The sequence below is a fragment of the Thalassophryne amazonica genome, chromosome 17 (assembly GCF_902500255.1).
Source record: "Thalassophryne amazonica chromosome 17, fThaAma1.1, whole genome shotgun sequence".
Lineage (NCBI taxonomy): Eukaryota > Metazoa > Chordata > Actinopteri > Batrachoidiformes > Batrachoididae > Thalassophryne > Thalassophryne amazonica.
The window spans coordinates 53,766,554-53,789,781 of NC_047119.1; the positions used below are offsets into that span (position 1 = coordinate 53,766,554).

The 23,228-nt window shown below is 41.4% G+C and overlaps 1 long non-coding RNA gene across 1 annotated transcript; it reads right to left on the reverse strand.

Moving 5' to 3' along the window:
* Positions 1-2,074: 2,074 nt before the first annotated feature.
* LOC117529624 lies at positions 2,075-22,152 on the reverse strand. Its single transcript, XR_004566052.1, has 3 exons — positions 22,142-22,152; positions 21,580-21,587; positions 2,075-2,147 (listed from the first exon to the last, which is right to left on the reverse strand). It is a non-coding gene; the product is annotated as an uncharacterized LOC117529624 (long non-coding RNA).
* Positions 22,153-23,228: the final 1,076 nt, after the last annotated feature.

Consider the following 23,228-nt stretch of genomic DNA (forward strand, 5'->3'; position numbering starts at 1 on the left):
GTGTGGGGGCTCCAGCTTCCTCCCTTCTAAAACCATGCAGGTTAGGTGGACTGGAAACTTGAAATTGACTGTAGGTGAGTGTGTTTGTCTGTATGTGGTCCTGCGATAGACTGGTGTCCTGTCCAGGGTGTAGCCTGCCTCATGGCCTATGATTGGTGGGATAGGCCTGTGATCCTTAATTGGAATAAGCAGATAGATAAGATGCTTTCTGTAGTTTGTGCAGTTTAAAATCTTTTGGCCTTGATAATGATGCAACACGACTCTATAAATCCTTCAACTGGCTGTTCCAGTATTAACAACCTTCCACCTAAGTGGGTAACTTGTCTTTTTTTTTTTTTTCTCCGCATGCTGGTGTTGTAGGCCAGCTTGCCGGATGCCCCCAAGGCCTGTGGCAGTGTGACGATGGGAGCTGTATCCCTGATACCCTAAAGTGTGACGGAGATGGGGACTGTCTGGATGGATCTGATGAAATGGATTGTCCTGGTATGTGTCGTCTCGCTCGGTGTCAATATGTCCTTGCAACAAAACTATTGGTTTCCTAAAAAAAAATTGAGTTTTAAAATGATCAAATGGCAGAAAAATAACGCATTTGTCTTTGCATTTCAAGTTTTAAAACTTGTTTGACTGAAGTTCCTACACAGTGGAGTTGGTAACTATTGTACTGCCCTTTTCTGGTCCATGAATCTGAAGCTTTATTATGCAGAATAAAATTCTTGAGGTCTGGACGCCTGTCTGACTGAAGGCTATTCAAAGCTCCTCTACCACAACTAATGCTGGATGACAGTTGTTGCAGAGGAAACCTGGATTACTTTGCATTTGCTGTCCTGCCTGCAGGGTCTCTGGACTGCGCCCCTGGCCAGTTTCCTTGTGTGGATTCTGTCGGCTGTGTTGATGCTTCAGCCCGCTGTGACGGGAAGCGCCAGTGTCCCACTGGGTACGATGAGGAGAACTGTACTGCCACAGAGGGCTGCTTGGAGTCTGACTGGACCTGTAACAATAAACTCTGCATCTCCAAAGACCTGCGTTGTAACGGTCAGAACGACTGCCTGGACAACTCCGACGAACAGGACTGTGAGGATCTTATTCTGACCCTCATCCCACAGCAGCTGTTTAAGATCTTTAACATTGTGGAAAATAAATGATTAAATGGACAATTTGTGTTTTTTTTTTTTTTTTTTTTTTTTTTTTTTTGTAGGTACCTGTGGTGAGAAGAGTATAAGGTGTCCTGAGGGGGTCTGTCTTCCTTCTGAAGCAAAGTGTGATGGAAAGATCGATTGTGCGGACGGCAGTGATGAGCCCATAACCTGTGGTAGGTTTTGGGACATTCTACAGTAATGCAAAATTCATTAAATCGAGTTCATGCTCCAAGCAGGTTTCCAGTGCCACTTAGAGGGACAAAACACTTAACAATCCATCCTGGTCTACATAAACATGTGGTGGCCGTCAATTTCAGTTTATTTTTCAACTTATTTCATTTATATAGCACCAAATCAGTTACCTCAAGGTGCTTCACACAAGTAAGGTATAACCTTACCAACCCCTAGAGCAAGCACACAGGCAACAAACACCCTCTGATTTGAGGAAGAAACCTCAAGCAGAACAGACTCAGAGGGGTGACCTTCTGCTTGGGCCATGCTACAGACACAACTGACAATAAAAATATATAGGAAACTTGGGGAGTCCATGGTGGTACACAGGATGGGAGGCTGCTGGGGAGGGGGGTGGGGTTTGGGGTCCACATACCCCATGTATTTGACCATTACAGAAGAAGATTCCCACTTCTGGATGGAGCTGGGCCTCCGACAGAAAGAAACAGAATGAGGCAGCAGAAAGACACAGTATAATTTCAGCATTAAGCAACAAGAAATACAGAAGAAATATTAAGGTGATCGCCAAACAGTAGCCCTAAGCTTCACTAAAAGACCCAAAGTTTAAAGTTGAGGCCGCGGGCCGCTCTGTTTACTAAAAAAATGAATTTAAAAGGGCAGAAAACATAGTAACATACTTTGCCACTATGCTAGGCATACAAAATGGAAAATAAGTCCATCTTAAGTCTGGACTTGAGTCTACACCTGCCATCCCAGGTTGGCAGCTGTAGCCAGGTAGGGTTCAATGAAGAATTATACAGGGGTCCAAACTTAAAAATGCTCGTCATATCGATAAATACACCATATTAGACTGATCCTAAAGATTACAAATAGTCAGGATTATCATTTGACTGAATGTTAAGGAGTAAAAATAGCTACAAAGGTCTCTTCCAGTTTGTACAGGGATCAAAATGTGTTCACAGGGTGACCGGATGATTGGCTGCTGTTTACAAGATATTTACACTCTTGCATTTTGTCTACATAACTATATCGTTTCTAGATTTTCATGATGAATCATAATTCTTTATAGATTTAGATATTCTTTATAGAATTCACTAGTTCTCTCTTTGTAACACTTTAAAAATCAGCAAATCTCAAACTTGCGTGATCAGCAATTCCAAACGTTTTCATTCACGGTGGCCCAAAATGACTGACATTTGACATTTATTTCAGAAGCATTTTGGCTGTAGGTCAGTGTTATTGATCGAGATAATGTAGTTCTAAAGAGTACTAGTTGGCAGTGTGTGGTAACCTGTCGTATCACAGAATCCAGTGGACATGCCTGTTTGATCACTAATTTTGGAGACCAAACATTCAGCACAGTCAAAACTATTCCGTTTATTAGTCCTAGTCTTGCAAGACACCAAAACTCAGTGAGCAACAGGCAGTCTGCACTGATGCAGAGGCATAATTCAGGTTGCTTCAGAAATGGTTCTGCAATTGTTTGACTGTAATAATAATTTTGCATTATAATCCAGAGCTGTGGATTTTCTTATTTTTTTAATTGTGCACCCTGCAGGTCGTATTTGTGAGATGAACAACGGCGGTTGCAGCCACACTTGCGTTGATGAGCCGTGGGGGGTGCTGTGCCGCTGTCCTCCTGGCTTTGATCTTTCGGCTAACGGAGCCGTGTGTAAAGGTGAGCGGGTGTGATGGTGCTGCTGATCAAAACAGGATTAACTTTATCAAGAGGTGTTCAAACCTGAAAGGACAAAATCTATCCTGTAAATGCCATCTTGGAGTAATGAGAGCTGTTGCTGGATCAGGGATGTACTTGTGCTTTAAGTGCTAAAATTGATCACCTTCCAATTGCATCATAGATCCATGTTCCTCTTTCATATGTGGAGCGAGTCTCCTACAGATTCTTTGCATTTGTTCTCAAACCAATAGAACTGTTGTTGATGGTGCAAACTGATTGGCCATGTGGTTTGGACTTCTATCTACTGGTAAATACATGATACCACAATAAATGTGACATGATGATCTGCACTGACACAATCAGCAGCTGCTTATGGGCAATCTCTTTCTCCTCAGACTTGGATGAGTGTTCCTCTTCTTCTGTTTTTCGCTGCACGCACAACTGTGTGAACACAATCGGCTCCTTCTTGTGCCGTTGCACTGAAGGCTTCAAACTGAATGGAAACACCACATGTCAACCTGCCGGTAAATAAAACTTTAAATCTGAGGTGAAGCTGTTGTCAGCCAAAGCAGCCTCCTCTGATCACCAGGAGAAACTATTCTCACATTAAAAACTTCACTTTTCATGTCATTTCTGAGAAATTAAGTTTTTGTAGTCTTGTAGTTCTGTGCAAACATTTTTACATATTAAAGCTTCCAAATGTCAAATAACTTACAATACTGTTAGTGAACATGACAAGCTCAGGATTTTTCCTGGATTCCAGATTTTATTTTTAATTAGGAAGATCTAAATTAAGTATTCATCCAGATCAGTGCTAAGGTGTGTGTGTGTGTTGCACAACTGGACAGATGATTGAAGCATTAATGAGCTGCTTTGAAGTGTCGCCCAAATGACAAAAATCAAAGTAAATGTCAAGGTTTGTTTTGCCTTATTTAATTGGGGCTACTTTCTATCAAAGGAAGGTTTTTGTGGCAGATCTTTAACTACAAACGAACCTAAAGAATTAGAGGTACTACACTGTAAAAGTTTTAGATTTACTACTGCTTTGATCAGTCTTTGAAATATAATTGTTGTTGCAGATGTTTGTAGTTGAACATCTTTGCACATGAAAACACTTGATGAAATGTCAGGTCTTTTTTTTTGTTTTGTACTTTTGCTTTTCCTGAAAGTGTTTAGGTTTTTGAAGGTTGTATATCTTGAAGTCATTATGTCAGACTGCCAGTTTGAACTGTGAAATCTTAAAATCTTGGTGTTTGTATCTTTTTGTTTTTTTTTTCTGGGTTTCTGTATCCAGGGAATTCCACCAGGATGCTGACGGTGCAGCGGATGTCTATTGGACTGTTGCATGTAGATTCTCAGCAGTTTGAGGTCATTGAGACACTTGACTCTGACCCAGTGGCCATGACTTTTGACCTTACCAGAGGCTTTTACTACTGGGTGGACATGCAGGGCAGCATCCAGCAGGCTGACGGGCAGACCCGCAGAACACTGTACCCTGGTTAGTTGACTTTTTTCTTTCTTTTTAGACATTATGAAATGCAGGATGATCACAACTGGACCCATGAGGATAAATCTCAACATTTCTTTTTTTTCTAATGTTCTCTTTAAACAGGACAGCCTGGCATCAACAGCCTAGCTTGTGATTGGCTGAATGGAAATCTGTATTGGACCAATCAGAAGACTGAAACGATCAACATTGGCACAGCTGATGGGAAAAGTTCCACCGTTCTTCTCGGCAAGAACATCAGCCCTTCAGAGCTGGTGCTGGTACCTGTGGAGAGGTACCACTCTGGTTTTATTCTGTTTGCTGGAGACTCAACCAGTGTAAACGCACCAGTGGAGCAATGTCAAATGTTTCAGCTTGTCTGTTTTCTGCCTCCCAGTTTAATGTTCTGGATCAATGTAGGTCCAGGAGACAGGGTGACGCTGGAGAAGTCATGGATGGATGGGGCCGAACAGAGAACTCTGGTGGTTCTCACCGCTCAGTCAGCTCACAGCCTGACTGCTGATGTAGCCGCCAGGAGGCTGTACTGGATCAGCAACTTCAAGAAGGTGGGGTGAGGGATGAGGTCTTAAAAGAAGCTCAACCTTCATCATGATGGTGTTGTCTCAATAAGGTTATAATGTCAGGGGTGCATGTAGAATCGTGAGGGATGGGATGGGGATGAAGGGGGCTGTGTGCTGAACTTGCAGTCCTACTGGGGGGGGAGTTCCAGAGTATGTGCTCCCCCATGTGGGAAAATTTTAGAAGTCTATAGCCTTTTTCTGCATTTTAAGACAATCCAAGAAGTTAAATATTGTGGCTCTTAAAATTGTTTTAATTCACAATTTGTATTTTAAACACTGGAAATCTTATTCTGCATGCAGCAGTGTTCATCAATCAGCCTTTGTTTAAAATGTTTTCCATATTCACACACTTCTGGTCTGCAGTTGGGGGGGGGGGGGGGGTGCACTGCCACTGAATGGATACCTGTGCCAAGTGGCACACTTTAACTTAACTCTTCTCCTAAAGGAATTGATGCATCAAAGACAAATCAAGCTTTTATTATCATAGATAACATTCAGAGCAGTTAACGTATGGAGGTTGGAAGACTAGTTGTAATAGCCTAGAACAGCTAGCTAGTACCTGAGTGGGTAACTCAAAGCATGACTTGCTTTAAATTAAAATGTCACGAATGAATTTCAAGTAACTTGAACAAATATTTCAAATTGATTTTTTTAATGTCTTCTTAAGCCCCTTTCACGGAGCCAACCAAGAGTTGTGTAACACGGTGCACTGACGACATAGTTTATGCAGCCCTACGTGGCAATATGCTGAGGGATGCAAAGGGTTTCGGAATGTTGGCAAAAAAATTTAACGGGTTTAATTTTTTTGGCTGACATTTGGTGTAAAGCACCGCGTCCAGTGCTCTGTAAAAGTTTATAAAACACTCAGCTACTGTATGAAAGTCTGTAAAACTACACTGCTGTACACCATGCCTCCACAATTGTGCGCTACCCTACGCCAGTCTGGCAACAAATCCTTTTAGGTTTTTATCAGTGCATGCCTGCATTGCTAGACTTTATTAATCCCGCTGGATTCTGCTTAACTTGACGAGCAGTGAAGCTTCACAGGTCGCATTACAAAAGGGGCATTACAGCTTCAGTTCTCTTCCTGCACAGGTATCAAATGGGGTACCACTAGATGGCACTAAATCCTACAGACTGTAGCTTTAAGGGTTTTGAATGAATAGAGAATCTAGTTGAACCTTAAACATTTCATCTAGCTGTCATGTTTTCAACTTGTATTTGTAAAAATTCACTATTTGTCAAGATTAGTAGTGTATGAAGGGTACCCAACTAGGTGACTAACTTTCATGAACTGTCAAACACTACCACCCAGTCTCCTGTTTTTGCACAGCTTTCATATCAGGTGCACACGCTTTCTCGATCAAAATCTCGTACAGATTTCCACGAGCACTGTGACATTGTTAAAAATGGGTCAAGGACAAACCCTTACTGCAACCACAATGCATAAATGTGCATTCAACTGAGACCTCTTAATTGTAATGTATCATTTTATGTTCACTTGGTTTAACAACTTTCTTTTTTCTAGTCCATTGAGACCATGAGGGTGGACGGGACAGGCCGTTACTCCTTCACTGGACTCTTCAGCAGGAGACCTGCGTTGGCTCTGGCTGTGTTCGGAGGCTCTTTTTACTGGGTCGACGATAAAGCGCTGTGGCAGGCTCCACAGATCCAACTCACCCAGAAGCAATTCATCTGGAAAGCTGCTCTGCCCGTGATGTCCATTTACCACGAGCTGCAGCAGCCTCAAGGTACGAAACCGCTTCTACAGCCTAGTTATAAATGCAGCAGACTACATTTGTCTGCTTGAATGGGTAGTCATGTTTTCACTTTGTCCTTCTGTATTATTGTGCAGGTTAATGGCTGGAATTGAACTAAGAATATTAAAAGTTTAAACAAAAATCCTTGAAGGATCTTCAGTTATATTTCTGCTGAAGTTAACATTGCACTTGGCACTTTTCAGACGTGTCGGCGTGTGTCAGGTCTCTGTGCCAGCTCTGCCTGTTGACTAAAGCAAACTCGATGGGATTCACGTGCAGTTGTCCGGATTCCAGGGTCCTGCTGCTGGATGGCTCGTGTAATTGTAAGCTTTTAATAACGGTGTCATCAAATTCAGTTTTGTGCCAAACTTAAAATACAAAGTAAAATGTTAATGTGTAGAGTAAGACTCTGGTAGAGATGGAAAGAAGTTCCACATCTTACAGCAGTTATCTGCTCCAGTGTGTTTTCCTGACAGTTATGTGCTGCAAAAACTTCCCATGGCGTTAAATTTTAGTTTTTAATCAGAATAACTTCTCAAATGAAAAGAGAACTTTCAAGTCCTTGCTGCACATGCACATTTGAGCAACCTTTGTCACCATCTAGTGGATGATGTGAGCATTTCAGGGCTTCTGGTACATTTTCTACTTGGAAATGCAAAACTTAGTAAAAAATTTATAAATGTCAGAAATGCATCATTTATTTTTTGACATGCAGAGGTTTGACTTCAAAGTATAAAATTTTGATGAGCTTTAAGATGCAAAAGTGTGTCTGAAGGATGGAATTTCTCCTGACAAGCACAACTTTCACTTCAGAAAAAAATGACTAGGTTAATGCTTAAATCTGTGTAGACCAAATCTGAATTGGTAAAGATTTTGACTGCAGATGTTTGTGTGGGGGGGTTGTGACCTGGTTGGGTCTACCAAAGGCACGTCTCTACTACTGGGTCAAAGGGAATGCCTCCAGAAAATGTAATTTTTTTTAAACACTGGAATTCTAATTTTGCATGCAGCAGTGATCAGCCTTTGTTTATGCAAAACCTTTCCCATATTTTATCACACCTTTGATCAGTGGCTTGAGACTAGGTCCCCCAAACAAAAATCATCCATTTAAAACCTTGTAAATTCCCATCTTCATGTTGGATCACCAAAGTACTGCAGGTGGACCATAAGATCATTAACTGTCAGTTAATTTGTCATTTTAACTTTTTATCTTAAATGTAATAAAACAAGCTATGGGATTTCAAATAGTAATTTTTGCCCTAGTTTGTAACAGAATGTATATGGAAAATTTTCATTTTAGTCTTATGTTTATGGAAGCTGTCATTAAAGGTTTTCAGGGGGCCCTGGTGTTCTGACTGGCTTAGAAAATGTCTAAACTTGAGATGTTGTGGTGGTGACTGTAGCATGCAGGCTTCTTGAAGTTGATGCCTTTAGTGTTTTTTTTTTTTTTTTAAACTTCTTTGGCATTTCACATCTCTCACTGCAGATCCAAAGTTTGTGTTTGCAACCATTACAAGTGTCAGCATGCTGGAATTTAAAGGCAGCAAATCGACTGAAACAACACTGTTCACCACAGAGGACGGGATCCTGTCCTTTGACCTGGACTGGTACAGAGACTGGTTGTACTGGGCCAACCGGACTGGTCACGTCCAGCGTACCAGTCTGACCCAAGTCATGACTGAAGTCATTCCAACACCTTTACCAGGTTCATGATTTGGGAGTTTTTGTCCTAATCTATCTTGCAGCTGCTGGCCCAACCTCTGACTTTTTTTTTTTCATCCCAGTTTGTCTGATAAAGGTCGACCAGAGGACCAGAAAACTTTATTGGCTGTCATGTGACCAAGCCTGCATCGGGGTCACAGCAGACGGTTCACCACAGAAGCTGCACCACACAACAAAGGAGATTCGAGACTTGTACCTGAATTGGCCAATGGAAAGTATTCTCTGGCTGGAAGAAGACCGCATCCTGGCCATGAGCATGATGGGAGGAGATGCTGAAGAGCTGCTGCAGTTACGAGGTGTCTGGGGGAATGTGGTCTTTGACGTTAGAGCCAACAGTTTTCTGTGGAACTCAAAAAATGCAGGTCAGTTCATCTTGAATGTTACTGATGAGCCACATGAAACTTACGTCTCTTACTTTGCAATTTGAAAGTAATCTTTGTCTTTTGTTAAACTGTAACTAGTTTGATCTGATGGGATTATGGATTAACTGTTGGAGCCCTAAGGGTGGCTTCTTTTTTAACCAGATCTTAAATTCCCCTCTTTAAGGTACTTTTAGTATGTTGTGTTGCAGATCATCATGTTCAGAACAATCTCAGCTTTCCGAATGAGACATTTGATTAAAACACCGTAAAGATATAATCTATTAGAAATGAGATGAAAAATTGACCAGGATGCAGAAGAGTGTCATTGGAGCTCTGAGGGTTAAAACCAGACAAATCTGACTTGCTAAAGCCACATAACAAATTACTTTAACATGATTATTTAATACGCAACTATACAAATGCAAACTATGAAAAGATCCAGTTTTTTTGCACTGGATTGCAAACAAAAAATAGGGAGGTATATCTGGAGTTATAATGCACAATATGAAGATGTGCATGAAAGAAATTGATTCCAGTCAAAGGCCTTAAAGGGGCAGTAACTGGCATTTTAACTGATATTAAGAGTGGTCTGAATTTCCAGCCGATGCTGAAGCTCAAAGCACTTTGATGCTTTACATTCACCCATACACACAATCAGTATGCTGCCATGTAAGATGCTTAACTGCACACTGGGAACAGTTTGAGGTTTAAGGACCAAGGATCCAAACTGATTACTTTATAAATGCAATGCCTCAAAAAACTTCACTCAATGGTAACACACCATTTGAAGATGTGCAGGAAGGAAAATTGATTTCAGTCTGACATCATAAAAGGGAAATTGAGCATTTCTCACTGATGCATCATACTATATGAAATTGACTTAAAAAAAACTCTAATCCAATGAAACATCACAGTGAAGATGTGCTAACTTGATCAGATCTCATTAAAGCAGTTTTTGTTTATGCCCTAAAAGTGCTTAAACTGTTAAAGTCACTGATTTTGTTTTGACTGGGTTCATTTCCACTTTTCTTGAAGTTGTTGAATTGATGCAGAACTTAGTTTTCAATAATGCAGAGCTGGATAACCTTTAGGTCACTTTTATTTTTTTAAAGGCCTTACAACTATGAGTCTGCTGCGTGAACACACTCATGTAGCTGGAAGAAGATGGAACATCTCCGGGTCGGTTGTAGCCGCCTTTGAGCCTTTCCTGCTCACGCTTCGTGATGGTGTCCTGACACTGTGGGATCGGCGTGATGGAACGCCCGTCAGAGACGCGGCTGTGAAAGGAAACATTATAAGTGTGACAGCTGCACTTAAAGATATTGGAGCAGGTTAAACAAAGTTAATAGTGCAATATTAATCCTGTCAGTAACTTTTCTTTTAAATGAAGCTTTTGCATGTTTAGTTTTTGCCCCAACCTTTAAGCTAGTATTACTGTCCCCTGTTATCTGCCAGTCAGTGTTGTACCAGGTTTTCCTCTGTCACCTGAGATATGGCTACTGCATATTTTGGACTCCAGCTTCCATGAGTTACCCAATGTAAAGGTTGGCAGGGGATACCAGATTACCTTGATCTGTCACAATTGTCAGGTCTGAAAAATGACCAATTTCATATTTGCACAAGAATTTCACAAACTGCTTGTCAGAATAAATTATATCCCTTGGGTGGGTTACATGGTGGCAGATTTTGTGGTTCATGGGTCCGGGTGCCAGCGTGTGGATTTGTAGTGGCCAAGGATGATTGTATTGGAGCTGGCAAAGCTATCCTTGGGATGAATGTAATTGGAGACTGTTGGGAGGAACTTTTTAGTAAATATGTCTTCGAAACACCAAAGCCATTGCTTGGTAAAGAGTGGGACTGTTTTTGTAGATTGCCAGCGTATCTACGTTGTTTGTTTTGCTGACCAGTGGCAAGTAACTACTAGATTAGCTAGCTGCACCAACATAAGTGTGTACCTGCACAGAGTGAAGTAACTTTGTGGGCCAAAATCCCACTGCCCTTCCAGAATCGATATTGTACTGCACTGGTTGAACCCCTAGGGGAGAACAGAGGGGTTGCAGTGGCTAGAACTTTGGAAACTGTGGGAAGGGGGCCTATTCCCGTGAGGGTTAGGAATGTGCAACCATTTTCTGTTACCCTGAGGAGGTTCCAGAGGTTGGGAACTGTCTCTGCGGTGAACCCTGATGGCGTGCGGGATGGGAAGGAGCTATCTGTGGTAGAAGTGGGTCCTGGGGTCGTGGAAGTCGGCTTTGTCAATGCAGTCGTATTCTGGACTATTTTAAATGGACTTTTTAGATTAGAATTTTTAGCATTGGGGCTTTTTTGTCTTTTGATTTTTTTTTTCCTTTCTCTTGTCAATTTTCCATTTTTTTCTTAAATGTTTGACTGTTTAATAGAGATTACTCCCCTTGGACTGGAGGCTTCTAAACTGGGGCCTTTGCCCTGTTACAGGTTTATCTCTAATACCTAAATAAAATGGCTTTCCATAGTGCCCAGTGTTCCAGTCTGCAGTGAACCATCTGTGCTGTGCCCACAAACATCAATCTGCCTCTCACCGACTCAGCTGTGTGACGGGAAGCAGGACTGTCCAGACGGAGCTGATGAAGCTTCCTGTGTTGACACTTGTTCATCAAATGGTAAAAACCTGAAGTTGCACAAAGTTTAGATCAAATTTCCAGCTGTGTGCTCAGCCTTTGACTTTGAAGGTGCATCAGTCTGGCTGTGATTATTCATAAAAATCCTGACTTGATATTATTGTGTGCATCATGTAAGTGAAGGCTAAACTGCTGCAGGCAGCTCTAATGGCTCATCTGTCATAGGTGACTTCAGGTGCAAAGATGGTCAGCGCTGCATTGCAAACAGCCTGGTTTGTGACGGCCGCTCTCACTGCTACGATGGGTCGGATGAGTTTGACTGTCCAACTGTAGCTCCTGACGTACCACTGCCAGAGGTTCTGAAGTGTCCCAGGAGCTCAAAGTTGTGTGCTGATGGCACGGCGTGTGTGTTATACAACCACGTGTGTGACGGAGACACAGACTGCCAGGATGGCTCAGATGAATGGGGTTGTGGTGAGTTCCAGTAGATGCAAGTAACAAAGCCACTGCAATGGCATCTATTATTGTTCTCATGGTTAAAGAAGCTCTTAACTGAACATTTTCATTTGGCTCTGACTAAATATTTCTTATACTTAATGACCTTTTGTAGCCTCCTGACTTAACTGATAGTTGGACATCTGGGTTGTGAAGGGAGTGAGACTTTCTATGTAGTGTGCAGTTAGAAATCTCAAACACTGGTGTTCCTGGTTGTTCTGACACAGAACTGCCCCTTCAGTTTATTTGCTGCCACTCATTTGGAACTGACAACAGAAGTGAATGAAAACTGTAAAATCTGGTCTCCAAACTGAACCACACTTGTCCTTGCAGAAGACATTTATTCAGTGAAATGAGCACAAATAATCCAGTAGAACCACTGGTTTAGAGGCTTTTTATTAAACACTTAAATCTGTTTGCACAACAACATTGTCAGGACTCTGTTATTTGAGGGGGATGATTCATGTCAAATTTATATTTTGAGGGGAAGTCAGACTGACAGGTACATTTGACTGATTAAAAGTCAGGATATGTTTTTAAACAAACTGCTCATCTTTACACCAACTACTAATGCACATTGAAGAATGACCTCCAGTAAACACTCATAAACTTTAAGACATTTACACTTTGGAATTCGAAGTACAAATACAGATCAGTAAACTGAATCAAAGGCCACATTCTGGGTTGCTGTGACACAAACTGAGGTACAAAACATAATGCACAAAATGCAGCATACCAATGGATTCTGCAAGTGTCCACGGCAAAAAATACAATAAACCAAATGTCAACATGTAGAATGAACAGTAAAGGCACAAGCCCTAAAGTCAAACCTCCTCCAGCCTCTGCTAATGAACTTAAAACTGTAACTCATAAACATGAAATGCTGTAAGACCAGTGGTGGGCACAGCTAACCAAAAAGATAGCTTTGATAACCATTAATCAGATAACTGAAAAGTTATGACGATAAAGTGATAAAAAAATTAGATAACCACTAACTATTAGTATTGATTCAGATGCGGCCACATCAGATTACACTGTCGGCATCTGAAAAATCAGTTTCAGCACTGCAGGGGCTGCTGGGTAAATTCAAGGATCACAAGCACAAAGAACATGAAAAATGAATAAATAAAACAAAACTCCAAACGGTCATCTTTCAAAAGCAGTAAAACACAGTATTAGAAGTCAGTTTCTCTGTATTAGATACACCGTCATTTACAAACTAAAAGCTGCCGCTTTTTTCACATGCTTTGAACTCTGCGGCTTAAACAACCAAATACGTCCATTAATGCATTGATTGGCAGAGTAAAATACTCGTAAATATAAATTCTTACCTGTTAGTTTCAGTGGGATTCATGTGAATAAATATCCAGTGTCCTTTAAAAAAAAAAAAAAAATCCAAAAGTGTATAAATGTGAAGAAGTCCCTCTGTGTACACAGTTGTCCCGTGAGAGCTCCTCTCCCCCACAGTCTTGGCAATTAAATTACAGCCACAAAGAAAATGTTGAAATTAGTCTTTGTTTTTGTCGAGTGGACGAGTCACCAACGTACAAAGTGAACTTGGAGCATTGTGGGTAGTGTAGTTCGTGTCGAGCGGCCAATCGTGTTTTGAGCTTAATGACGTCATCAGCAAGTGACAGCCAGTCTGCTAAAAATGCAACAAATGGACTAAAGTTTGATTTTTAAGGCTTACAAATGTTTTTGACCGTTAAACTTTACCAGCAAAAAATGTTATCGAAGATAATTGGTCCAATGATGGTTTTAAAGCTTATCTGAAAAGCTAATCCAATAACAAAAACATTAGCTTCGATAATTATCTATCGGATTAGCTGAACTGTGCCCACCACTGTGTAAGACTATAGTGGTACTTCTGTGACAAACTAAAACTTGCTGTAGCTTAACAATATTCTGCGTGTTGGATGATCTAGTTGATGGTAAGACAGAGGTGCTCATCACTTTAAACGGGTTGGTTTTAAAATGGGTGAAAATTCCAACATTGCTATTAGATATTAGTGCTAATTCCTTATTTTATTTAGTTATCAAATATTTGCTTTTCTGTTTACAAGTGTCTGGAACCTGGTTCAGGGTTTCAACATAAGAGTTAAGGTTCACTTCCATCATGCACGTGCAAGTTTCAGATAAAGGGAGGGTTCCTCCTGTCTGTGGGGAGCCAGTAAGATTAGAATTGAGACTAAAAACCCACCCACTGTACCACCTACATTGTCTTGCATATAAAGCATTTTGTCAGCCATGTTCAAGGTCTTTCGGAAGATGGAGTTCGTGTGGACTGTGGGGACCCAGGCCTGGTTTTCAGCGTGACTTTCAATAAATTCAAACCGAGGAACAAAGATTTTGTTCTTTGTAAGGGGCAGTATATTACAAAAAGAACCAGGAGGAATTACACTATAAAAGGCATTTTTGTTTTGTTTGAACATCCTTCTGGTTTCTCTTTCAGATGGAACGGAACAGACTTTGACATCACCGAATGTTTTTCTGACACGCCAAATGTCTCCTGCTGCCGAACCTTCAGTCCCACCTCCACCAACCTGCATCAGTCCTTCTGTGTTGTGTCCTCAGTCTTCTGTCTGCATTGGCCCGAGCCAGTTTTGCAATGGGAAGAAAGACTGTCCCGATGGCTTTGACGAAAAGTCTTGTGTGAAAAGATGCCCCTCAAGAAGTAAACTACTCCTGCTCTCAAATCTGACAAAACTTCAAGTTTGGAAAGATTCTTCTCTGAAAGTTGATCTGTTATCCAGGTGACTTCCGCTGCAAAGACCGCCGACGCTGCATCTCAAAGAATCTGGTTTGTGATGGTCGCGCTCACTGCTACGACGGCTCAGATGAGCTTGACTGTCCCACTGTAGCTCCTCCTTCAGCTTCTGCGAATGTTGTGAAATGTCGCAGAGGCTCAAAGCTGTGTGACGATGGCAGAGAGTGTGTTCCATACAGCCACGTGTGTGACGGAGAGAAGGATTGCCAGGACGGATCAGACGAACAGGGATGTGGTGGGTATTTTTCCAGACAACATATGGATCTTCCTTTTAAAATTTTTCTAATGGTGGAACAAGACAGAGCTGTCCAATGGACATTTTACCTCCCACTGCTGAATGTTTTTTAAATTTATCATGGTGGTGGTGTTTAGAATCTGACACTGGAAGTAAGGCTGGGCTGCACCACTCACCTCCTGGTGGGGAGGTGCAGTTGCAGTTTTGGGGACATGGTAGGCCTGAATTAACTTTTTTTTCTTTAATTATACAATGGATTTAACCAGGAAAATCAAGTCTGTATGTGAAAAGTTGGGTTCTGTTAACATTTTTAAATCGAGCCTTAAAACCTTTTTTCCTCTGCTGCCTAAAACTAATGGTGGGTTTTTAAACTTCATCTTTTGATTCTCGTACTACTGGGTAAAGGACAATTCAGAAAATGTTTCTGACCGATCTCAGATTTTTCATACTTGAACAAAATATTCACAGGAAATGCCATACAAAATCTCAGCTTTGTATCACCACTGGTTTGAGATATGGGGTGTGATGCTGACTTGACTGTAAAAATGAGTGGTAGAGATGCAAAGCTCAAGATGTCATTTCTTCTGAACTACACATGCTGGATGCATGAAACTATCAAGAGTTCTTGGTCACTACAGGCCTCCAGTTGCATATTTGCCAGTTTGTGTTGCTGAAAAGTAAAATGTTTGCAGATTTCCACATCAAAGCACACCAGAGTTTCTCGTGTTCTAGTAATATTTTCATGCCTAAACCTATTTTGAAGTTATTGAAAAGTACTCGGCAGTTCCTATTTTTGTTTTCTTTGGTTCTTGTAGATGCCAAAGAACAGAGCGCATCTTCTCCAGCAGATGCTTCTAAACAAACACCTCCATCTTCAGCTCCACTCCATGTATATGACTCTTCTGGCCCCCTAGAGGACAAAAAAGAAAGCACACCTCAGATATCACCAAAAATGTATCAGACACTCCAAACGTTGGCACCTACAGATCCTCCAGCCTCGACTTCACCTGCCTGCTTCAGCCCGTCTGTGCTTTGCCCTCAGACTTCGATCTGTATTTCTCCAAACCAGTTATGCAACAAGGTGAAAGACTGTCCTGATGGATTTGATGAACAGAACTGTGTGAAAAGATGCCCATCAAAGAGTAAGAAGCAAATCTGGAGAATGTTATTGTATCAGATTTGACTTTTAGTTGGATGCGTTCTCTGGATTTATTCCTTTAAACATTTTTTTTTTTTAACAGCTGATTTCCGCTGCAAAGACCGCCGGAGCTGTGTCTCTAGGAACTTGGTTTGTGATGGTCGTGCTCACTGCTACGACAGCTCAGACGAGTTGGATTGTCCGACTAGAGACACTCAGTCAACGGTGGCAAATGTTGTGCAGTGTCGCCGGGGCTCCCAGCTGTGTAACGATGGCTCAGAGTGCGTTCCGTACAGCCACGTGTGTGACGGAGAGACGGACTGCCGGGACGGATCAGATGAAGAGGGATGCGGTGAGTTTTTCAGACAATATATGAATTCATTTCAACTTTCTGTACCCGCTTAAATCCAAACGAGGATTACGGGGGGCTGGAGCCTGTCACAGGACATGAGGCCCCTTTTAAATAAAATTTGGCTTCATTTTTTAACTCTTGTTATAAAATGAATCTGTATCAACACTTTAAAATAAGCCTGAAAACACTCTGCTGCTTACAGTTGTTGTTGGGAATTTTAAAGAATTTTGTAGTTAATATTAACTAGTAGTGGTTTATGAAGTTTGACAAACTTAACCATACACAGCTGAATATGCAAGACTTTTTTTTTGTTGCATTAATTTTCTATAGAGACTTTGCACGTGACATCACGTGCAGGGCAGTACAACGCACAGCTGCAGGTCAAGTTTAGCTGGTCACAATACACTTGGCTCTGAAAACAAGCCATCAACTCTTTTTCTTTTCTGCTGTTACACCATGGGTTGGGTTTAAGTGTTGCCACACTTACTCTGAAAAGTTACATTTTACAGTAACTTCATTATGCAGTTACTTTATTGGAAGCTTCTGCCAGACAACTTGTAACTAGTAATCCAACTTGGTTACTCTTAAGATTGCATAATCAGCAAAGTAACAGTTACTCTTCTGATTACTCTAACTTAAAAATAAGTTAGATAATTAGTTACATTCAGCAGCTGCAAATGAAGTAACTGTAAAATGTAACAAAGTAACTTTTCAAAGTTACTGTGGTAACCTTGGTTAGAAATAGTAAGTTTTGAAAAACCATGCCACTAAAACCTTACTCCTTTCATTAAGGAAGCCGCCACCGCAAAGAGTGAGCTGGATTTTTCTCCAGTCACACAACGGCATACACATTAAGTAAAGTTCATGAACATTTTCACTAAATACTATAAATATGGAAGTCTGCAGTCCTCGATTAACTTAGACATGTCCCTCCAGGTCCAGTCAGCTGCTGTGGTACAAGCTCCCAAAAACTGCTCTTTGTAATTCAGTGCCATGAAGATTCCTGGTATATTCAGTTACTCCACTATCAGGTTCAGAGATTAATTTATTCCGAAGCTTGTCCAAAACTTTGCAGTATATACAGTGTTTCTTGTGTAACTCATCCTGGAAGCCCTGCTTTTGATGTGGAGTGGTGGCCTGGAAGTGGCCAGGTCATGTGACTGTAAAACCTCTATACCAACTTCCTCCTGATTTTTTTTTTTTTTGGGGGGGGGGGGGGGGGGGGGGCGCTGGAGCCTATCCTAGCAGTCAGATGTCTAAATTGTAAATCTAGATCTGATCTCACGGTTGAGCCTTTTTTGGGGGTCGCCATGTTTACGATTTAACATACTAAACTGTCTCGAGGCCCCCCCAGGGTTTTAGAGCCCAAAAACTAAACCAAACCTAAATTCATATAAATTTGCAGTAGCTTGAGCTAAATGTAACACATTCCATGCATTTTTCATAGTCTGCATACGCTGGCTAAATCGTCGAGGGGTGACAGGGTCTTTAGCTGTTTTAGCATCAACACTTAAGTGTAGGTGACACCAAAAAATGTGCACAAATCACTACAAATGATTATTTTTTTAAAAATCCTGCACAATAAAAGTTAAGTGCACAGGTGAAGGATAAACAGCTGTCTGAAGCCTGCGCTCCATTTCAGCCGTGGCCATATCATTGTTACATCACCACCGGAATGGCACCTGCTGATTCAAGCCCCAATCAATTCTGAACACAGCTGTTTTTGGATGGTCGATTTTATTTTGAGTCCAGTCTGAAGCTTTTTCTGAAGCAGCTGTGGGGACACAGCCTTAGGGTTTTGAGCTTTATTTAGATGACCATGAGGAAGAAACCTTGTTGGAAAACCTTCAGTCTGACAACAGCAATGATTTATTGACAGAGTTCAGAACAGAATGGTGATTATTAAATAATGCAGGCGATTTCAGCATGCAGCAGAAACTTTTTTTTTTCCCCAGCTCTGTGGTCATAATCGACTGAAATTTTTTTAAAATTGATTTTACTGTCCTTGACATCAGAAAAACCCAAAGTATGGATTTTTTTATTTAGATTTCTTCTTGAAAAAAGGTACATGCATTTCAAATGACACAAATGGTAAATGGACTGCATTTATATAGCGCTTTTCCATCTGCATCAGATGCTCAAAGCGCTTTACAATTATGCCTCACATTCACCCCAATGTCAGGGTGCTGCCATACAAGGCACTCACTACACACGGGGAGCAATAGGGGATTAAAGGCCTTGCCCAAGGGCCCTTAGTGATTTTCCAGTCAGGCGGGGATTTGAACCCATTATCTTCTGGACTCAAGCCCAACACCTTAACCACTAGACCATCACCTCCCCAGTCATTTTTAAATATTTCCTTTTTGAATATAGTTAATGTACTGTATGTTAATAGTGCAACATGTTATTAAAACCATTCACAGGAGTAAATAGTCTTACCTGTCTGTTTCAGTGAGGATCTTTAAACTTATCCACCTTTACAAAATAACATCTGAATTTAATTGTCTTGGCTGAAAAGTCAGTTTGTCACATGGGAGTTTAGTGCCAGGTTACAGCGCCAGCTGTAATCTGTTGTTATTCCAGTCTTTGCGTTTAACGAGTTGCTTTTCGTTGCAAGTGAAGACTCCCAGGGTTTCTAACTTGCTCATAACATCTCACACAACAAAATTATGCCATGATCCACAAAATGATGAAACAAAAAATCTGAAAATACTCAGTTTTGCCTCTGCCAAGTGGAGAAGCTGTGGACATCATGCAAGTGCGCGCTCATAAATGTTTCCACCTGATCAGGATTCTGCCGGCAAGAATAACAGCTCACACTGAAAACTGTGCAGCTCCAACCTGAACCACTTGGTGGAAACTAGGCTTTCAGTAGCCTGTAAAAATCCATAGATTAAAAGGGCTATTAAGACAGTGGTTCTTGTCTGATGCAACTTTCTGCTTCTACAATGTTGTGACTGGGCAGGAAGTTCCTTTTTTTTTTTTTTTTTTTGTGGCACATGGTTCAAAATCCAAATATTTCTCACTTCAGTAAATGCACACCAGGAAAGGATAAATTTCAGTTTAATTTGTCAAATATTCAATAAAACATGGCATAATGTGTCACATACACTTTAAGTTCAGATGGTGGACTGGCGGTTATCAGAGTTAACTCTTAGGTTACTTGTGCTCACTACTGGTTAAAACATGCATGCAAGAACTCAGTGAATTCCAGCTAAAGGCATTTGTGACATGAATTCATAGGAAGTCATGCATTCAGCTTTAAAAGTTGCTGAAAATCCCTGGAATCCAGGCATTTCTACTGTCTTGTGGTTTTTTTTTCTTGTAGATGCCAAAGAACAGAGCAGAGCATCTTCTCCAGCAGATGCTTCTAAACAAAAACCTCCAGCTTCAAGTCAGCTCGATCTACATGATTCTTCTGGGCCCCTAGAGAACAAAAAACAGAGCGCACCTCAGCTATCACCAAAAATATATGGGACACTCCAAACGTTGACAGCTACAGACCCTCCAGCCTCGACTCCACCTGCCTGCTTCAGCCCATCTGTGCTTTGCCCTCAGACTTCGATCTGTATTTCTCCAAACCAGTTATGCAACAAGTTGAAAGACTGTCCTGATGGATTTGATGAACAGAACTGTGTGAAAAGATGCCCTGCAAAGAGTAAGAAGCAAATCTGGAGAACGTTAATGATGTAGAACTACGTATGTTATTGGTCTCAGATTTGACTTGTGGTTAGATGAATTCTCTGGATTTACTTTTGGTTGTATTTATTCCTTTTAAACAGGTGATTTCCGCTGCAAAGACCGCCGGAGCTGCATCTCCAGGAATCTGGTTTGTGACGGTCGTGCTCATTGCTACGACGGCTCAGACGAGTTGGATTGTCCAACTATAGATGCTCAGTCAACAGTGGCAAATATTATGCAGTGTCGCCGGGGCTCCCAGCTGTGTAATGATGGCTCGGCGTGTGTTCCATACAGCCACGTGTGTGATGGAGAGATGGACTGCCGGGACGGATCAGATGAAGAGGGATGTGGTGAGTTTTTCAGACTACATACTGAATTCATTAGTTTTCTGTACCCGCTTACTCCAAACGAGGATCATGGGGGGCTTGAGCCTGTCAGCAGTTGTAGGACATGAGGCAGGGGACACTGTGGACACGACACCAGTCTGTCACAGGGCCACATACAAACACACCTGCAGTCAGTTTAGACTCACCAGGCCACCAAACCTGCATGTCTGTGGATGTGGGAGGAAGCTGGAGTGAACCCACAGAACAGACCAGTTGGAAAATGATCCCACAGCCCTGCTGAGAGGCAGCGCTGCTAACCGCTGAGCCATCGTGCCACCAAGATACAGAATTCCCTTTTCAGATTCTAACAGTGGAACATGACTGAAAAGGCAAATGGGCACTTTAACTTCCACTGCTGAATGTTGTTCTTTAAATTAACTGTTTATCAGTTTGGAATCACAGACACTGGAAGTAGAGGTGCTGACACTGAGGGGGCTGCAGCACCCCCTGCTGGTGAGTTGTAGCTGCAAGGGAAATTAACTTAACTCAAGTTGATTTTATTCTAATAGTAGGCCCTAATCAACCCATTTTCCTCCATTTAAAAAAAAAAATTTTGGTTTCATTTTTGAACACTTTTTTATAAAATCTGAAAACCTGCAGTCTGTGAAAAGTTTGGTTCTATCAACATTTTAAAATCAAGCCTGAAAACACTTAATCTTTGCTTGGTAGGGTTAGGGTTATAATCTTGTATGTAGAAAACGGGCAAAATCTGTTTATATATAAAATGGATTAGTCAGGAGGCACCGAGTGATCTACAGGGAATCCTGGGCTCCAATTAGTTATGCATTTCCTTGATTAAATGCCTGACCTTGAATTGGGACCTGCTGAATTTAATGTTGGGTCAAAACAAAAAATGGTCTGATTTGTGCTTCTGCAACTCTGGCTATGAAATGACATTGACATACACATGACCCTTTTAAAGTTCTCCGCCACATCTTTGTGCACTTTACCACAGGAACAGAGGCTTTTTCTGGATTAATTTGTCCTCAACGAGCTCCACTTTATGCAGTTAACCTCCAAACCTAAAGTATGTATAATTTCTTTCCATGAATTGCAGGTCATTAGAGTATTTCTTTCAGAAATTGGTCATATTTGTGGATTTTTCTGCCAAACTTATTTGATCCATGATCAAAATGTAGCTATTGGGTCCAATGCAAAAACTATTAAAATATGACTGGAGAGGAAGGAGTGAAAGTCAATGAGAAATCACAGCCTTGAATTATGCCCTGCCTTGTTTAGGTGCCAGGTCTGAGCATGGATTGGAAAAATAAATGCCCGATGTTTTAATCACAGAAATACAGTACCCACTTTCCTCAACTTGGCAAGTATCACTGCTGAACTTTATTTCATACCTCTGTTACTGGGCACATCCAAACTGTTTGATCCAGTACATGCAAGGGGTTTTTAATGGGAATGCATAACAATGGGATGGTACATTTCGTCCAGTGTGAACAAAAATCTGGTGTATATAGTGTGTATTACATGGAAAACCATTCAAAAGCATCGGGGCTCTTGTCCAGTGAGTGTGCATGTCCGTTTATACGATGACGGTGAGCTTATTGCAGCCATTTGAAACATGTTGAAATACACACAATTATGTAATAACTCAATGAATTCTAACTAAAGACATTTGTGACATGAATTCATAGGAAGTCTAGCTTTAACAGTTGCTGAAAATCATTGGAATCCAGGTTCACATTTTGGCTTCTGGTTTTTCTTGTAGATGACAAACGGAGCACATCTTCCCCAGCAGATACTTTGGCAGAACAAATGCCTCCAGCTTCAACTGAACTCTATCTACGTGACTCTTCTGGCTTTCTCAAGGACCAAAAAAGCGCACCTCAAATGTCGGCACCTACAGACCCTCCGGCCTTGACTGCACCTGCCTGCTTCAGCCCCTCTGTGCTTTGCCCTCAGACTTCGATCTGTATTTCTCCAAACCAATTATGCAACAAGGTGAAAGACTGTCCTGATGGATTTGATGAACAGAACTGTGTGAAAAGATGCCCCTTGAAGAGTAAGAAGCAAATCTGGAGAACATGTTAATGATGCAAAACTACATACTTTATTGGTCTCAGATTTGACTTGTGGTTAGATGAATTCTCTGGATTTATTCCTTTAAATTTTTTTTTTTTTTAAACCAGGTGATTTCCGCTGCAAAGACCGCCGGAGCTGCATCTCCAGGAATTTAGTTTGTGACGGTCGTGCCCATTGCTACGATAGCTCAGACGAGATTAATTGTCCGACTATAGCCGTGTCATCAACTGTGGCAAATGTTGTGACGTGTCGCCGGGGCTCCCAGCTGTGTAACGATGGCACAGAGTGCGTGCCGTACAGCCATGTGTGTGATGGAGAAACAGATTGCTGGGACGGGTCGGATGAAGAGGGATGTGGTGAGTTTATTGAAATTTATAATCAAACTAGATGAGGGATGTTCTTGGACCCCTTGTCTTGACCCATGTTTTTTTTTGTGTGCGCGAGCCTGTCCAAAATTGCCATACTTTTATTTTTGTCAACAATTTAAGATTTGAAAATGTGGCTCTCCAGATAGTATTGACAGAATAGAATGTTCGTACCCTTTACAACTTCGCTTACTCACCAGAGAGTTGTGCTTTGTGGATGTCACCCTTGCCACGTTCACTTAGTCTGGTTTCATGTCTTCC